This window comes from Cryptomeria japonica, chromosome 4, assembly GCF_030272615.1.
Source record: "Cryptomeria japonica chromosome 4, Sugi_1.0, whole genome shotgun sequence".
NCBI classification, from domain to species: domain Eukaryota; kingdom Viridiplantae; phylum Streptophyta; class Pinopsida; order Cupressales; family Cupressaceae; genus Cryptomeria; species Cryptomeria japonica.
Window position 1 is genome coordinate 38,484,514 of NC_081408.1, and position 15,463 is coordinate 38,499,976.

Here is a 15,463-nt window from a genome sequence, read left to right on the forward strand (position 1 = left end):
TTGTGTCTTTTGTGTCTTGAAGTGTATGGAAAACATTTTTACATCAAACAAAACACTTTCTTTTGAGTCATTTTGAGTCTAAACACTTGCAAACATAGAGTCCTCATCAACATTGTGTCCTCTTGTCATGAAAAATAGTCACAAATTCAGATTTGGTCACAATAAACAACTTCACAAATTGAGAAAATTGCACTCAGATTTTACAAACCACGTCCGTGAAGTATACAAGCATGTTTGTGTTCAATATTGGAAAAATTTTCAGTCCAACAAACAAGAGCAATCAGTTTCAAAATTCTTGAGCTTCCTAAGTTATTTATCTAGATTTTCATCTACCATTCAACCTGTCTTTGGGTCTCACAAAGTCCATCATTTCTTTACACCTTACATTACATTCACATTTGTCTAAACTTGAGACAAAAGGTCACTTGCTTGTCCTCATCATACTTTGTCAACACACTACATACAACAACATTTTGCTAAGTGGTCCCTCATCAAGGTCTATCACCTTTGGGTCTCATTTGGTCTTACTTAGAGTCAAGGTCAACTTACCTCATCAAGAGAAACTATCATCTCTTTGGAAGCCACACCTACTCTACTACATACATACTTGGTCTTACACTTTGGACATTGCAAGTAAACCTTAGATTCATTTACATTCCATCCAACTCTTGGTCTTCCATACTCTTTCCATTTTTCATGTAGTCTCACATATCTTGGTCAATACCTAGTTCATGGTTGAAACTCGTTCCCAAAAATCTAGGAGAGAAACTAAAGAGTCTCAAGAGTCTGTAAACATGAGTTCCTATGAGTTTGACAATGATATCTTTTTCAATTCTGATTATACTACATTACCTGACATGGATGCCTATAGAAACATTCCAAATGTTGAGAACATGGACCCTACAAACAACAATGATAGACACAATGATAATATGGACAACTTTTCCGTACATTCAACAGAAGTGGAAGACACCATTATGGATCCATGTTTCAATAGATTGGTTGAGGAAATAATGAGAAGAGATAGACAATACTTCTTACAAGTGATGGCACAAAGTGGAGCCAAGATCACTCATGATTTTGACATGTCTCAAATAATGGAAAATTGACCTTTGCAACAACCTCACCTCAACATGGATCAAAGGAGGCCTAATAGTGGAGGCAATAGAGGACCACATCTTGTGCCTGAATCACCATCATCTTTGTTTCAAAAACTAGAGGTCCCATACACACATGGTCAAGCATATGATACTCACCTTCACAGACCATTATGGAAGTCTTATGCAGAAAAATATACTCAATCACATACCAATGCTAAGGACCAACCACCAAGGCAATTGGATATTCAAAGGAATGTTCAAAATTTGGACACAAGGAAACCCCGTGTCAAATTTGGGGGCAACACACTAGAACAAACTCATGACATTCCTGTAGAGTATGGTATACATGGACAAAGCAGATATTCCATTCCTCACCATGACTCTATACCAAGTGGTCCATATATGTAGCATCATTATAGACCTCCTCCATATGAACATGTGTAAGATCAATACCATCCATATATGCAACATGCTCCTCCACTCGATGGTTCAGGCATGGGGTATGGTCCAAGAATTCGGTCTCCACCTAGGAACAATTTGGAACAACAAATAAAGGACTTCCAAAAAAAAATGGAGGACATAAATACACCAAAGCCAGCTTACACAATGAGAGACATATGTCCCTATCTATTTGATAAAAGCATTCCAATGCCTCCATTTCCTACAGACTTTGTGACACCTAAGTTTGATAAGTACAGAGGAAAAGGAGATCCTAAGGCACATATAAGATAGTTTTTCATAGCTTGCATTGAGGTAGCAACAGAAGAGATATATTTGATGAGATTATTCCCACAAAGCTTAGGTGATCAATCTATGGAATAGTTCTCCCAACTGCCACCTAGAATTAAGTCATGGGGTGATTTAGCATAGGCATTTATCCAACATTTCTTATACAACATAGAGACAGACATATTAGTCACTACTTTGTGCAACACCAAACAAAAGGATGGAGAATCTTTTTTATCATTTTTACAAAGATGGAGAAATCTAGCCAGCAGATGCTCTTGTGAAATTCCATAGAAACAAATGGTAGAAATGTTCACTCAGAATGTTAACAAAGACATTGGTTATGACTTGAGAAAAGCTTGTTTGTCCACCTTCAAGGACATCATTGAAAAAGGCTTAGCAATAGAGAAGGTCCTAATTGAACAAGGAGTCATTAAGATATTCAAGGAAAACAAAGATCACTTTAAAGGAAAAGATAAGCCAAGATTTTGGAATAAAAACAAGAACACAGTCAATGATGGTGTTGTGGATGCCAATACAGTACGACCCAAAATCATTTTTTCTGGATAAAGGTCTACAAACAATCAAGTGAATACTCAAACAACTTCAAAATCATGAAGGAAGTACACCCCATTAGGAGAACCACTAGAATCAGTTTTCAAGAAGCTAGTGGCAAACAAAATAATAACATTTCCAGATTTGCCTCCATATGAGCCAAAGGTTAAACCGAGTTGGTGGAATGATGATGAATATTGTGAATTTCATAAGAGAAAAGGTTATAAGATAGGAAACTGCCATTGACTGAAGAACATTATACAAGATCTCATTGATAGAGGTGACATTGAGATTGAAGGACACTCATCTAATCAAGAACATGAAATGTTTAAAGAACCATTCCCAAAACATGACAAGGGAAAAGCTAAAGCCATAGATGACCAGACCAACTATACCAGAGCATCCTATAACTATGATTCAACTATCAATCACATTTCAATGGATAATTATGTCTCTACCATTATCATCAAGGACAAAACACTTGAGAATTATACCCAAAGACCCAAGATTGTCCTAAAAAGCATTGGATCTTCTTCTGAACCTACCTCTGAATGTAATGTTATAACTCATCAAGTAAATTCACCTTGCAGGGTGCTCCAGCTAAAAACACCACTTCTTCATCAACCAAACTTGAGTATGACCTTGTAGAACAGTTAGGGAAGACACCTGCACTTATCTCCATCCTTGAGATTTTACGCATATCCCCCGCACATAAAACCATTCTTGAAAAAATCTTGAGAGACACTTCTGTCCCTACTGATCTGAACATGGAGCAATTTCAAGCTATGGTGGGATACCTTTTCGTTCCACACTCCCTTACATTTACAGAAGTTGACGACACCTCCGTGAGCCAACCACATAATGCACCTTTACACATTGAAGCCTTCCTACACAAACATCAAATAAAATGAGTCCTGATAGATGGAGGAGCAGGTCTAAACATTTACACATTGAGCACTATTAAACAATTGGGATATTCAGATAAAGCTGTGAATTCTACAAACAAAATTACCATCAAGGCATATGATGATGAAGAGCGTTCATCCAAAGGCACAGTCACCTTGCCTCTTAGAGCTGGGCCAGTTACAAAGGATGTGGTTTGTCAAGTCTTAGACCTAGATCTCACATACAATATATTATTGGGACATCCTTGGATTCATGAAATGAGGGCAATTCCATCTACATATCACCAATGCATAAAATTTCCTCACAATGGAGTTGAAATAACAGTTAATGGTGATCCTAACCCATTCATATATTGCAAGAATCTATAGTCAAAATCAGAAAAAATAGTCCCAGTCAATAGAGAAGCAATTCCTTCATCAACACATGTGGATCCTGAATCCTTGAAAGCTTCTACATCCAAGAAAGAAGAGCTCAAAGAAAAATTCAAGGTTAAAGACATGGGATGTGGTGAGTATATATTTCATGTTGATCAACTCCCACTATCTTCTAAGGTATTCAATCAATAGGAACAACCTACAAACAATTTGCAATATCAAGGAATTGGGTGTGAACCACCTAGTGTTGTGGCTACTAAGTCTGAATGCAAATCTCCTCTAGTGGTGCAAACACCTCTTGATATCAATAGTCCTAAGAGTGGTTCCAGTGAAGAATATATTGAGCATATTGCTAGCCCTCTTGATAACTCTTATAGCCTTACCATTTCATCCACTCATTCCATTTCCACTCCACTTCTAGACTTGGATCAACAAGAATTACAAAAGCCCTTACTAATCGGGGATCACAAATTAATATCTAAAAAGAAAAATCTAAAAGTCAATAATAAAGAGAAGTCTTGTAGTTCAAATCAAAATCAAAAGCTATTGGACTCTACAAAAATCAAAGTCAAGGATAAAAATCCTATGAAAGAAAAAGAGCAAGAGATGATCTCCCCTAATATTAAAATAACTGGGGGCAAAACTTCTAAAATTTCAAGTCAAAAAGAATACTTGTTGATCCTAAGTCTCCATCATGCTATCCTACTTTCACTTCTTTTCACAATCATAAGCCTTCATAACTTATCCACTTTTTCCACACATCCTTTCCCTTTTGGCGATACATCACGAACCTTTAATGGAGCTTCCTCAAAGGACTTTGTTATCAGGGATGCCTAGACTTCTTCAGGTGACATGCATATGGGCCTGTGTAGTCCACACACTAGTAATTCTATCTTAGTTCCTTCATCAAGGAAGACAGTCACTCGAGCTATACATAATTCAGTCAAGGAACAACACAACTACAATCATAAGGTAAAGCCTCATACATTTGAGGTGGGTGACCTAGTTCTCAAAGAGAATCCTAAAAATCAGCAAGACAGAGAGAAGAAGGGCAAGTTCGAATCAAATTGGCTTGGTCCTTACATCATTACAGTAGCATATGGATCTAGTGCATATCAGCTCTCAACCACAAAGGGCGAACCTTTGGAGGATCCTATCAACAACATGCACCTTTGTAGGTTTTACACATAGCTCTTCAGAGTATCCTAATTAAAAAAAATACAAAGAAATCATAAAAATAAAAAATCGTTACTTGGTGAAAACCTGGCAAACAAGCGCCTTGTGACACAAAAAATAAATAAATTGAAAAACAGAAAAACATCTTCGTCCAATGGTGAAAACCACTTTCGTGGCACCCTGGGCAAGTACCATGGTGAAAATCGAGTCACCAACGCCATGCGTAGCAACATTTCTCCTCCCTCCTTCAAGATTCCACTTCCATCCTTTCACTTTGCACACACTCACAGCCTATTCATTCATAATAAACTTACCCATTCCCATCATGGCTTGTTATTGATCTACCCAAGATTGGTTAGCCATTCATAATAAACATTCCTTTTCACCCCTTTCCATTCATAATAAATCAACTCTTATCTATGGCTAAGGCAAATCCCACCTCTAGTGATGGGTAAAGAACTAAGAGCATAGCATGTTCCGAGGAGTACTGTTTCTTCTAGTTTTCTTCAGTCTATCCACGCACAATCTGCAATAAAGTTCCTTCTCTATAATAAAATATCAGTCCCATGGATTCAGTCAGTTTCAGATGAGACACAGCAGCAACAATGGGCTTCAACAAATCAAATCTTTCAACAGACTCGGACAACATATGATTCAGTGCTATCTATCCTTTTTGTGAAAGTAAACATTGTGACCACAATCAAATAAGACTTATACAAGTGACAAGAGACACTAAACTTGAGGACTGCAGTAAATGTTGGTGTTGAGTCTTGGTTTTCTTTTGATTTTATCTTTTGGTGACATGTCTTTTAGCTTTTCCGAGATGTCTCTGACTAGGGATTTTATCTCCAGGATGTCTTTGACTAGAAAGGCGAGGATGGGGTATCGTCACCTATTTTTCTTTGTTGTTTGTAAATTGTCTCTTAGTAATTCTATGACTTGTCCAAGGATATGAGGACACTGTGAGTCTAGTGTGAACTGGGGCATTCTTCGTTTGTGATTGTCTGATGTCCATGCAAACGGGTATAATGACTTTCTAGATTGAACCTATGTTTGGATTGTCATAACCTATTCACCATAATAAAGCTCAATGATGATAACGCACAAGAAGCTCTCTCACTTTCATATCTTCTATCTTCCATCCCCCTTTCTTGATTGACTTCCATCATCCTTCTTGAGTCTGTGTAGCCTCCTATCACATGATTGAGTATAATGACAAGCCAAAAATATTTGTATTTCATGTAGTTGCACCTGCATTACCACATATAAGCATTTCATACATACATATAGATATCACAATTGCATCACATCCTGGACACAACTCATGTTAGCACATTTTTTTACGTTTTCATCATGTAAATAGTTATTTGCATTATCATATTCATTTGCATTTCATACATTCACATTTGCATCATGCATAACATATAAACCCAGAAAAAGAACAAAAATATTGCATTTCATTATGTACATATTTGCATCCATATCATAAGCATACATCATGAAACATCTCATCACATAGGTACACATGCATATAGCTGCCGCAAGGATGAATCTCATATATATATACATATCAAAAATCATAAGTGTCATGATACAATGATGTCAAAATCATATGGCTATGATCACTCAAAGGTGTCTACATCAACAGACAAAATGGTACAAAACTAATACATAGGGAGCCCTCTAAGGCTATGATGAACTCCCTCCCTCGAAGCTGCCTAGCCTCGACGGAGTCTGAGCCCTAGAAGGACCCACCCCAAGATCATCTCTCCTATCCCCTCTATCTGGTGGTGGTGGAGGACCCATAACCCCACCGTTGGATGCATGTTTCTTGTCCCTCCCTCTAGAGGTCATCGTTGTCCACGATGGTCTACGGAAGCTCCTAGCCTACTGCTCTGGTGGCACGGCTCCATAGTATAGGTCTCTCCAATAGCCTATCTCCTCCCTGGCTCACAAAACATAAGCATAATCAGCTCTTGTGTCCTCTGCCACCTACCTCCCTACCCTCAATGTTGTCTCAACCTCTATATAATGTTGGATAGCCTGATCTCTCTCCTACTTCATATCCCTTAGCTATCTCCTGAGTCTAGTCTTCTCCCTCTCTAGATCCTGGATCTCATCTACCTATCCCTGGTAGATCTCCCTCAACTCCAATAGCTCATCCTCCTCCTCTCCCCTGTGTACATGTGGCTGCTCCTTCCCCTATACCTGCTCATGCCCCTATACCTGTGGCTGCTCCTATGGCTGCCCTTGCCCCTATCCTCATCCCTGTACCTGTCTAGGACCCTGTGCTGTTGGCACCTGTAAAGGCAATCCACCTCTGCCTCTCACCACGTGAGCCTGCCTCTCCTCCCCACCCTCTCCCCATGAAGCCACTCTCCTCTCTCCTATCACACCCCACCTCCTCCATCAACCTCTACCCCCACCATCTCCATCATCATCCTCATCCCTCCCGCCATCTCCATTTATCTACTCACCTGGATCTGCTAGTTGAGGAAATGGATGCTCAGCCCAATATGTAGTATACATTGCATCCATCCTTGCATCCTCTATCTCTGGCCACATATCCCAAGGCATGGGCACCATCTCTACCAGCTACATCACTACCTGATCATATGATAATAACGGCCTGAAGTGTGCCTGATCTCTCACTGTCCGAACATACATCCTAGAACCCCATGGCATTCGCTGAATCCTGTCGAACTGCCTGCATACCCTATCAACCATATGCCTCTCTAGTACATAGGGTGTCTGCCCAATCAGATACCTACTCCTGAAGGTGTATGGAAGCTCTAGTGTGTCATCCTTCCACTCCTCGCACTCTCGGTATGGCCTCCATACCACAGTGTCAATCTCATCAATGACCCTACGCTAGTGCTCTAGTCTCCCGATCTGTAGCTGCGAGGTAATCATATCATGTAAGTGAGCAAAACTACACCCATGACCCCTGCCTCTAAAATGTATTGGTCGAGTCCTCGACAGATGCTCATAAGCCCATACTTGTAATAGTGTCACTCCGCAGCCCAATCCTATGGATCCATGGTATACAAACTGATGGAGCTCATAGTATAAATGTGCCAGCACGCACTGTCCCTAGGCATATCTGGTATGTTGTGTCACCAGTATCTCCAGTGTACTCCTCGAGCCCACATCCAACCCTCGTGTCACCCTATCTAGACATAGGAACCCACTGATCACTCCTCCTAGCACCACTGGTAGCACCAATCCGGTCTGTATCATGGTATCCCATGCCACATGTCCAGCCCTCATCTCTAGTCCTGGATCCTGAAACACTCATCTTAGGGCATCCCTATCTCTATCTCGATCATGGGGTATCAACTCCCCATCGATCGGTATCCGCAGAATCCTGTATACATCCTCTAAGGTGACTATCATCTCACCCATCGGCAAATGGAATGTGCATGTCTCAGAGTGCCATCTCTGAGCAAGTGCATTCAACAATCCCATGTTTGCCCGAAACTCAGGCACATACAGAATGAATCGCAAACCCATAACCTCAATCACGGCTCTGTCCTCAAATGTCAACTCTGGTCATAACCTCTGAGTCGATGGGAATCTCTCTTATGACTCTAGCATAGGTAGGTACTCCTGCAGTCAAGCAAATCAACTGTGTCAGTTAAAGTGGTATTCCCTGTTCATCACAAAATGTTGCTTTTTATCTAAGTGCTTATGGTATTCAGTCCTAGTGACACTCACTATTCATCAAAAAGTGTTGTTTTTTATCATAGTGGTACTCACTGTTCATCACAAAGTGCCTCGATCTATCCTATCCTAGGGCTCTGCTTGAGTGTATCCTCTTAAGTAGTTTCCTGATTGGCAACATATGTTCTATCACAAAATTGTCAATCCTAGCCCTATTTGCTATTCTAGTCTTCCCTAGAGGACCTGCTTGAGTGTATCCTCTCAGCAGCTTATCCAATCGACAACGTATGTTTGTCATAGAATTGTCAATTTGGCCTAGAATACATAAATGCACCTTCATGACATAAATGCCCTTGCATATTGCACAAATGTGCCTTCTCTGCACAAACGCCCCTGGAATACACAAACGTGCCTATGCTCTTCATACACGCGCCTAGCTAACCTAGACGCACCCAACACCAGCATAGATGTGCCTCAACTTTTTTTGACCTTGTTTGACATATCCTAAATGCGCATTTATTTCTCTACCTAGCATGCATTAATGACAACATTTATTGCAACAAAGTACAAGGAGGTTTTGTGGTACTCACTACCTCTCTTGCATCTGCTGGCCTCTGAAATCGGCGAACACGATCGAATATATACACCAAAGCCATTGCTGCTGACTACCGCTGCTCTATTCTCTCTCGGCACTCTGATCTTTTGGATGTGTGGATGACAATGAGGATGTTTTCCCTCATAGTCTATCTTATAGTAGTACTACCCTAGCCCTAGTTTCCAAAGTCAGTCTTCTTTAACTCGTGACTCTATCACTCTATCTGGTCAGTAGATTCTAGCATTTCTCTCTTATCGAGAGATTATCTGTGATCTTTTCAGACATATTCATCCAATCTCTCGAGGGGGCATATCATTCCCATCTTGGGGCAACTTTGTATCAGTTCATATTATCTTGTTTGAAACAACGCAACAAGCTGCATTGTCTCAAAGAGGGGCAAAATGTAGACACCTAAAATTGTCATGTCTAATTAAATAAATATCTTTATTTATTTAATTACTTTAGCTTAATTCTTCTATTAATTGAATAAATATTTATTTATTTAATTAATTCATTTACCCTCTTCTAGCCTTATTTCTCATTTAAATAAATACATTTATTTATTTAAATTACCCTTTTCCTAAATTAAATAAATACTTTTATTTATTTAATTGATCCCACTTCTTCTATTAATTAAATAAATCTTTATTTATTTAATTAATTCATTAACCTTTTCTACCTATGACACATGTCATTCATCTCTTAATTCCTACACTACCTACCCTCTCATTATTTTATTATTTCCTTTACCTACCCTCTAATCATAGCTGACCATTTATCTTTTACACCTCTCAATCTTATCCCTCCATTTCATATAGTGTCTTCTATATAAGGAGATGCTTCCTTCATTATCAACCCTCAACTATGCATTCGGACCCCTGGACATATACATTCTAATCAAACATCCTAGCATTCGAACTTTCATATGCAATCCTACTTGCAACCACATTTCCATTCTTTGTTGAGCTCTTGTGCATACATAAAATCTAAGAGAAAATATATCAAGCAAGATCAATGGAGATAGGAAGAATGGAGATTCAAACCCTATTGGACATGTGATGGTATAATCTTTGTGATTTCATTTGATTTGCATTGTCTTAGGTAATCTTCATATGTTATCGTGTATCTTTGTTGTTGTTAGCCTAGGGTTTTGTGGTTGAATTCATTTAGTCTTTCAATATTGTTGTTTCCACTTTTCACCATAAACAACTTCAATGCTTTCAAATTCTTTGTGAATATCAGATCTAGTATGATTACACGCCAAGAATTTTCTTGATTCCTTAATGTTTTTATTAAAAAATAAGTCCTTCCATTTAATACTTTTTCTCCACATTATGGAATTATTATCATCACTACTTGGAATGATTTACGTTGAAGCTATTTTATCCTATCCCATATGTAGAATATCCTTTAATTCTTTTTCTACCAATAGATAAAGGTATTCCTTGTGTTTATTATGTGATAAAAAAAATTTATAACTTTTTGAACAAATTCAAATCATCGTCGATTTTCCTAATTTTCTTGTTGAAAGCAAGCCCTTTATTCTTCATGTCTTTTGCCTAGTTCTAAGTAACCCTAGAATAAGATCTATCCTTGTGTACTTTTCTTATCATCTCTTTAGTAAATTATAAGCTTGGGTCAAAGGATTTACTTGGCCAATTTATTGGTTTGAGGAGTGTGGACAACTAGAGAGTTTAGACAATCGGTTAATAGTTAAATAACCATTTTTGGGTCATCTCTATCTTGTTTGTCTTTTTCTATTCTCTCAAATAATTTTGAAGCCATTAGGTTAAAACTATGAACATCATAATCCTTTATTGGAGGCTATTATTTTAAAATTGTGAAAATCACCATCCTTTCTTGGAGGCCCTAAGTCAATTTTTCCCATACTATAATCACTTGTAGTGGCCCAATTGGGCTCTTCGTGAGTTTAAGGATGCACTATCTATTATATTTTGGTATGGTTTTGTCATTGATGTCAACACCTACTAACACTCATCAACTCTGGCACTTTGGAGAATCAGCAACATTCACTGACAAACAAATGACTTATGTACAGTCACTGGTATTTGGTACACCGGCAGGATATAATGATCACCAACACTTGGAATGGCATGCAAAACACTTGGTTATGTCGAAGACATCGTTTGGAAACTTTGTCTTTAAGATTTGTTCATTGGCATATTCGTATTAACATATTTGTTGTTACCAGCAAATTGGTCCAGGTTATACACTGGTAGGATTATATTTTCCAAATCAGCATGGCATGCTATGAAGATGATTTATTATTGTTGTAAATGCATCAATCCGACATGTTGTATCGATTATTGCATCGGATATTGTTTCAATTGTAAATTGATTTTATTATAATATCCTTTAGAGTTGACCTACTAAAATTGGTCCTAGGTTATGATATAAATGTAAGATCTTATTTATAAGATCGAATGTGGAATGTGAAGAAGAATTGTGTGAAGGTATATGCAAGAATAAGCAAAGCTATACACGCAGACATCATTTGAAGGTGAAGCAAGGTTTTTGTGAAAGCATATCAGATCTTTGAAAATTAGGGTTTTGCATTATTTTACTCATATCTCACAAACTGCTTGGATTTGTTACAGAAAATTTTTTGTGCAGGTTTGAAAGACCATAAAGACTCTCCAGTAAAAATTTTAGATTTTTTGGATTGATTTTGCATTTTATATGAATTTTTTATGATTTTTCATAAAAAATTAATTTTTGGAGCAAATTAGCAAATTTTTTGGATTTTCTTACATTTTTGGAAATCTCTTAAAATTTTACAGGTGGTTTTTTTTTATGATGAATCAGATCTTTGAATTGGTCAACAAAATGCATTGTTGAAGGCCCCTATTTCACAAAGTCTTTTGGATCTAAAATTTACCTAACTTGTGTGCTTGCAGGAAGGGGCGATCATTTGAAACAATCCAAACTACTAATAAATCTTTGTTCTAGGTCCTTGGCAAGATATTTTGATTTTTATTGTGTGCCTTGTTTTCATAGACTAGCAAACACTTTCATTGGTGCACTAAAATTGAATCATTGTCTTTTGTGTTTTGAGCAATAGGCTCTTTTTGTTTAATCTTTAGAGGGCCTATCTTCCCGTGTGGTCATTAGGACTACTAGTGAGAAGAGAACAACCCAAGTCGTAGCGAGGAAAACCCACCTCTTCCGAACCACTATAAACAACTGTATTCATGGTGAAAACTATGGATAACGTGTGCTGATTAGTTCATACCGACACTATGTCTCCCCATAAACCCGTTTGATCAAATTTATTTGATCATTTGTAGGGCATAACCCCTACCGGCTGGGAGCCTTCTGTATTTACAGAGCTGAAAGTGCCGCATGTATGGCCACACGAGTGGATGCCCTTACTAGCACCTTTTTGTTTTAGAAGCCCAAATCCTTCTAGTTGTTAGGGCAGGAGGTCGGACCTCTGGTAGCGGCCCACACACATACGGTTCTTAGTAGAGATACAAAGTTCGCCATGGGGAGTTTTCATGGGGACTGATGCTTGGCTGACCCGAGAAGTGAGTGCCGAGGGTGGAGCTAGTGAGGTCAAGCATCTAAGTATCCACTCTGAATAGCGTAGCCTCGGGGGTAAAACCCCATGTGGGATCAACAACTATTGTCTTGGCCAGCCATAAGAATTGTGCTTGACTTATTTTAAACATTCAAAACATTCAAGACCAAACAACAAAATATTGTGTCTTTTGTGTCTTCAAGTGTATGCAAAACAACTTTACATCAAACAACACACTTTTCTTGGAGTCATTTTGAGTCTAAACACTTGCAAACATTGAGTCCTCATCAACATTGTGTCCTCTTGTCACGAAAAATAGTCAAACATTCAGATTTGGTCACAACTTCACAAATTGGAAAAATTTTACATTCCAGCAAACAAGAGAAATCAGTTTTGGAATACTTGAGCTTCCTAGGTTGTTTCTTCAGGTTTCATCTAGCATTCAACTTGTCTTTGGGTCTCACAAAATCCATCATTGCTTTACACCTTACATTACATTCACAATTGTCTAAACTTGAGTCAAAAGGTCACTTGCTTGTCCTCATCATACTTTGTCAACACACTACATACAACTACACTTTGCTAAGTGGTCCCTCATCAAGGTTTCTTACCTTTGGGTCTCATTTGGTCTTACTTAGAGTCAAGGTCAACTTACCTCATCAAGAGAAACTATCCTCTCTTTGGAAGTCACACCTACTCTACTACATACATACTTGGTCTTACACTTTGGACATTGCAAGTACACCTCAGATTCATTTACACTCCATACAACTCTTGGTCTTCCATACTCTTTCCATTTTTCATCTAGTCTCTCACATCTTGGTCAAATACCTAGTTCATGGTTGAAACCCGTCTTCAAAAATCTAGGAGAAAAGCTAAAGAGGCTGAAGAATCCGCAAACATGAGTTCTTATGAGTATGATAACGATTTATTTTTCAATCCTGAGCACACTACATTGCCTGACATGGATGTTTATAGAAACATTCCAAATGTGGAAAACGCAAACACTACAAACAACAATGTTACACACAATGACAATGTGGACAACTTTTCAATACATTTAGCAGATGTAGAAGAATCCATTATGAATCCCCATTTCAATAGATTGGTTGAAGAAATAATGAGGAGGGATAGACAATACTTTTTACACATGATGGCACAAAGTGGAGCCAAGATACCTCATGATTTTGATATGTCTCAACTTATGGAAAACCGACCTTTGCAACAAACTCACTCCAACATGGATCAAAGGAGACCTAATAGTGGAGGAAATAGAGGACCACATATGGTACCTGAATCACCATCAGCTTTGCTTCAAAAACTAGAAGTCCCACATACACATGCTCAAACATATGATACTTACCTTCGTAGACCATTATGGAAGTCTTATGCAGATAGATATGCTCAAGCTATGGATCAACCAAAACAATTGGACATTCAAAGGCATGCTCAAAATTTGGACACAAGGAAACCCCGTGTCAAATTTGGGGGCAACACATTAGAACATGACATGCCTGTAGAATATGGTATACATGCACAAAATAGATATGGGGTTCCTCAACATGAAGCTATACCAAGTGCTCCATATATGCCGCATCAATATAGACCTCCTCCATATGAACATGTGTATGATCAATATCATCCATACATGAAATATGCCCCTCCTCCAATGGGTGCCTTAAACATGGGATATGGTTCAAGAAGTCGATCTCCACCTAAGAGCAATTTGGAGCAACAAATCAAAGATTTACAAAAGAAAATGGAGGACATAAATACACCAAAGCCAACATACACAATGAGAGACATATGTCCTTATCCATTTGACAAGAGCATTTCAATGCCTCCATTTCCTGCACACTTTGTGACGCCTAAATTTGACAAGTATAGAGGAAAAGGGGACCCCAAGGCACACATAAGACAATTTTTCACAGCCTACATTAAGGTAGCAGCAGAAGAAACATATTTGATGAGATTGTTCCCACAAAGCTTAGGCGATCAAGCTATGGAATGGTTCTCCCAACTACCACATGGTATTAAGTCATGGGGTGACTTAGCAGAGGCATTTATTCAACATTTCTCCTACAACATAGAGACAGACATATCAGTCACTACTTTGTGCAATACTAAGCAAAAAGAGGGAGAATCTTTTGCATCATTCTTACAAAGATGGAGAAATCTAACTAGCAGATGCTCTTGTGAAATTCCACAGAAACAAATGGTAGAAATGTTCACTCAAAACGTTAACAAGGACATTGGCTATGATCTAAGGAAAGCTTGTTTGTCCACCTTCAAGGATGTTATTGAAAAGGGCTTAGCAACAGAAAAGGTCTTAATTGAACAAGGAGTCATTAAGATATTCAAGGAAAACAAAGATGACTTTAAAGGAAAAGACAAGCCAAGATTTTGGAATAAAAACAAAAACACAGTCAATGATGGTGTTGTTGATGCCAACACAGTGCGACCCAAATTCATCTTTTTGGGATCAAGTTCTACAAACAATCAAGTGAATACTCAAACAACTTCTAGACAACGAAGGAAGTACACCCCATTGGGAGAACCACTTGAATTAGTCTTCAAAAAGCTTGTGGCAAACAAAGTGATCACAGTTCCAGATTTTCCTCCATATGAACCAAAGGTCAAACCAAATTGGTGGAATGATGATGAGTATTGTGAATTTCATAAAAGCAAGGGTCATAAGACAGGAAATTGCCATCGACTGAAGAACATTGTGCAAGATCTCATTGATAGAGGTGATATTGAGATTGAGGGACACTCATCTAATCAAGAACATGAGATGTTTAAGGAACCATTCCCAAAGCATGACAAG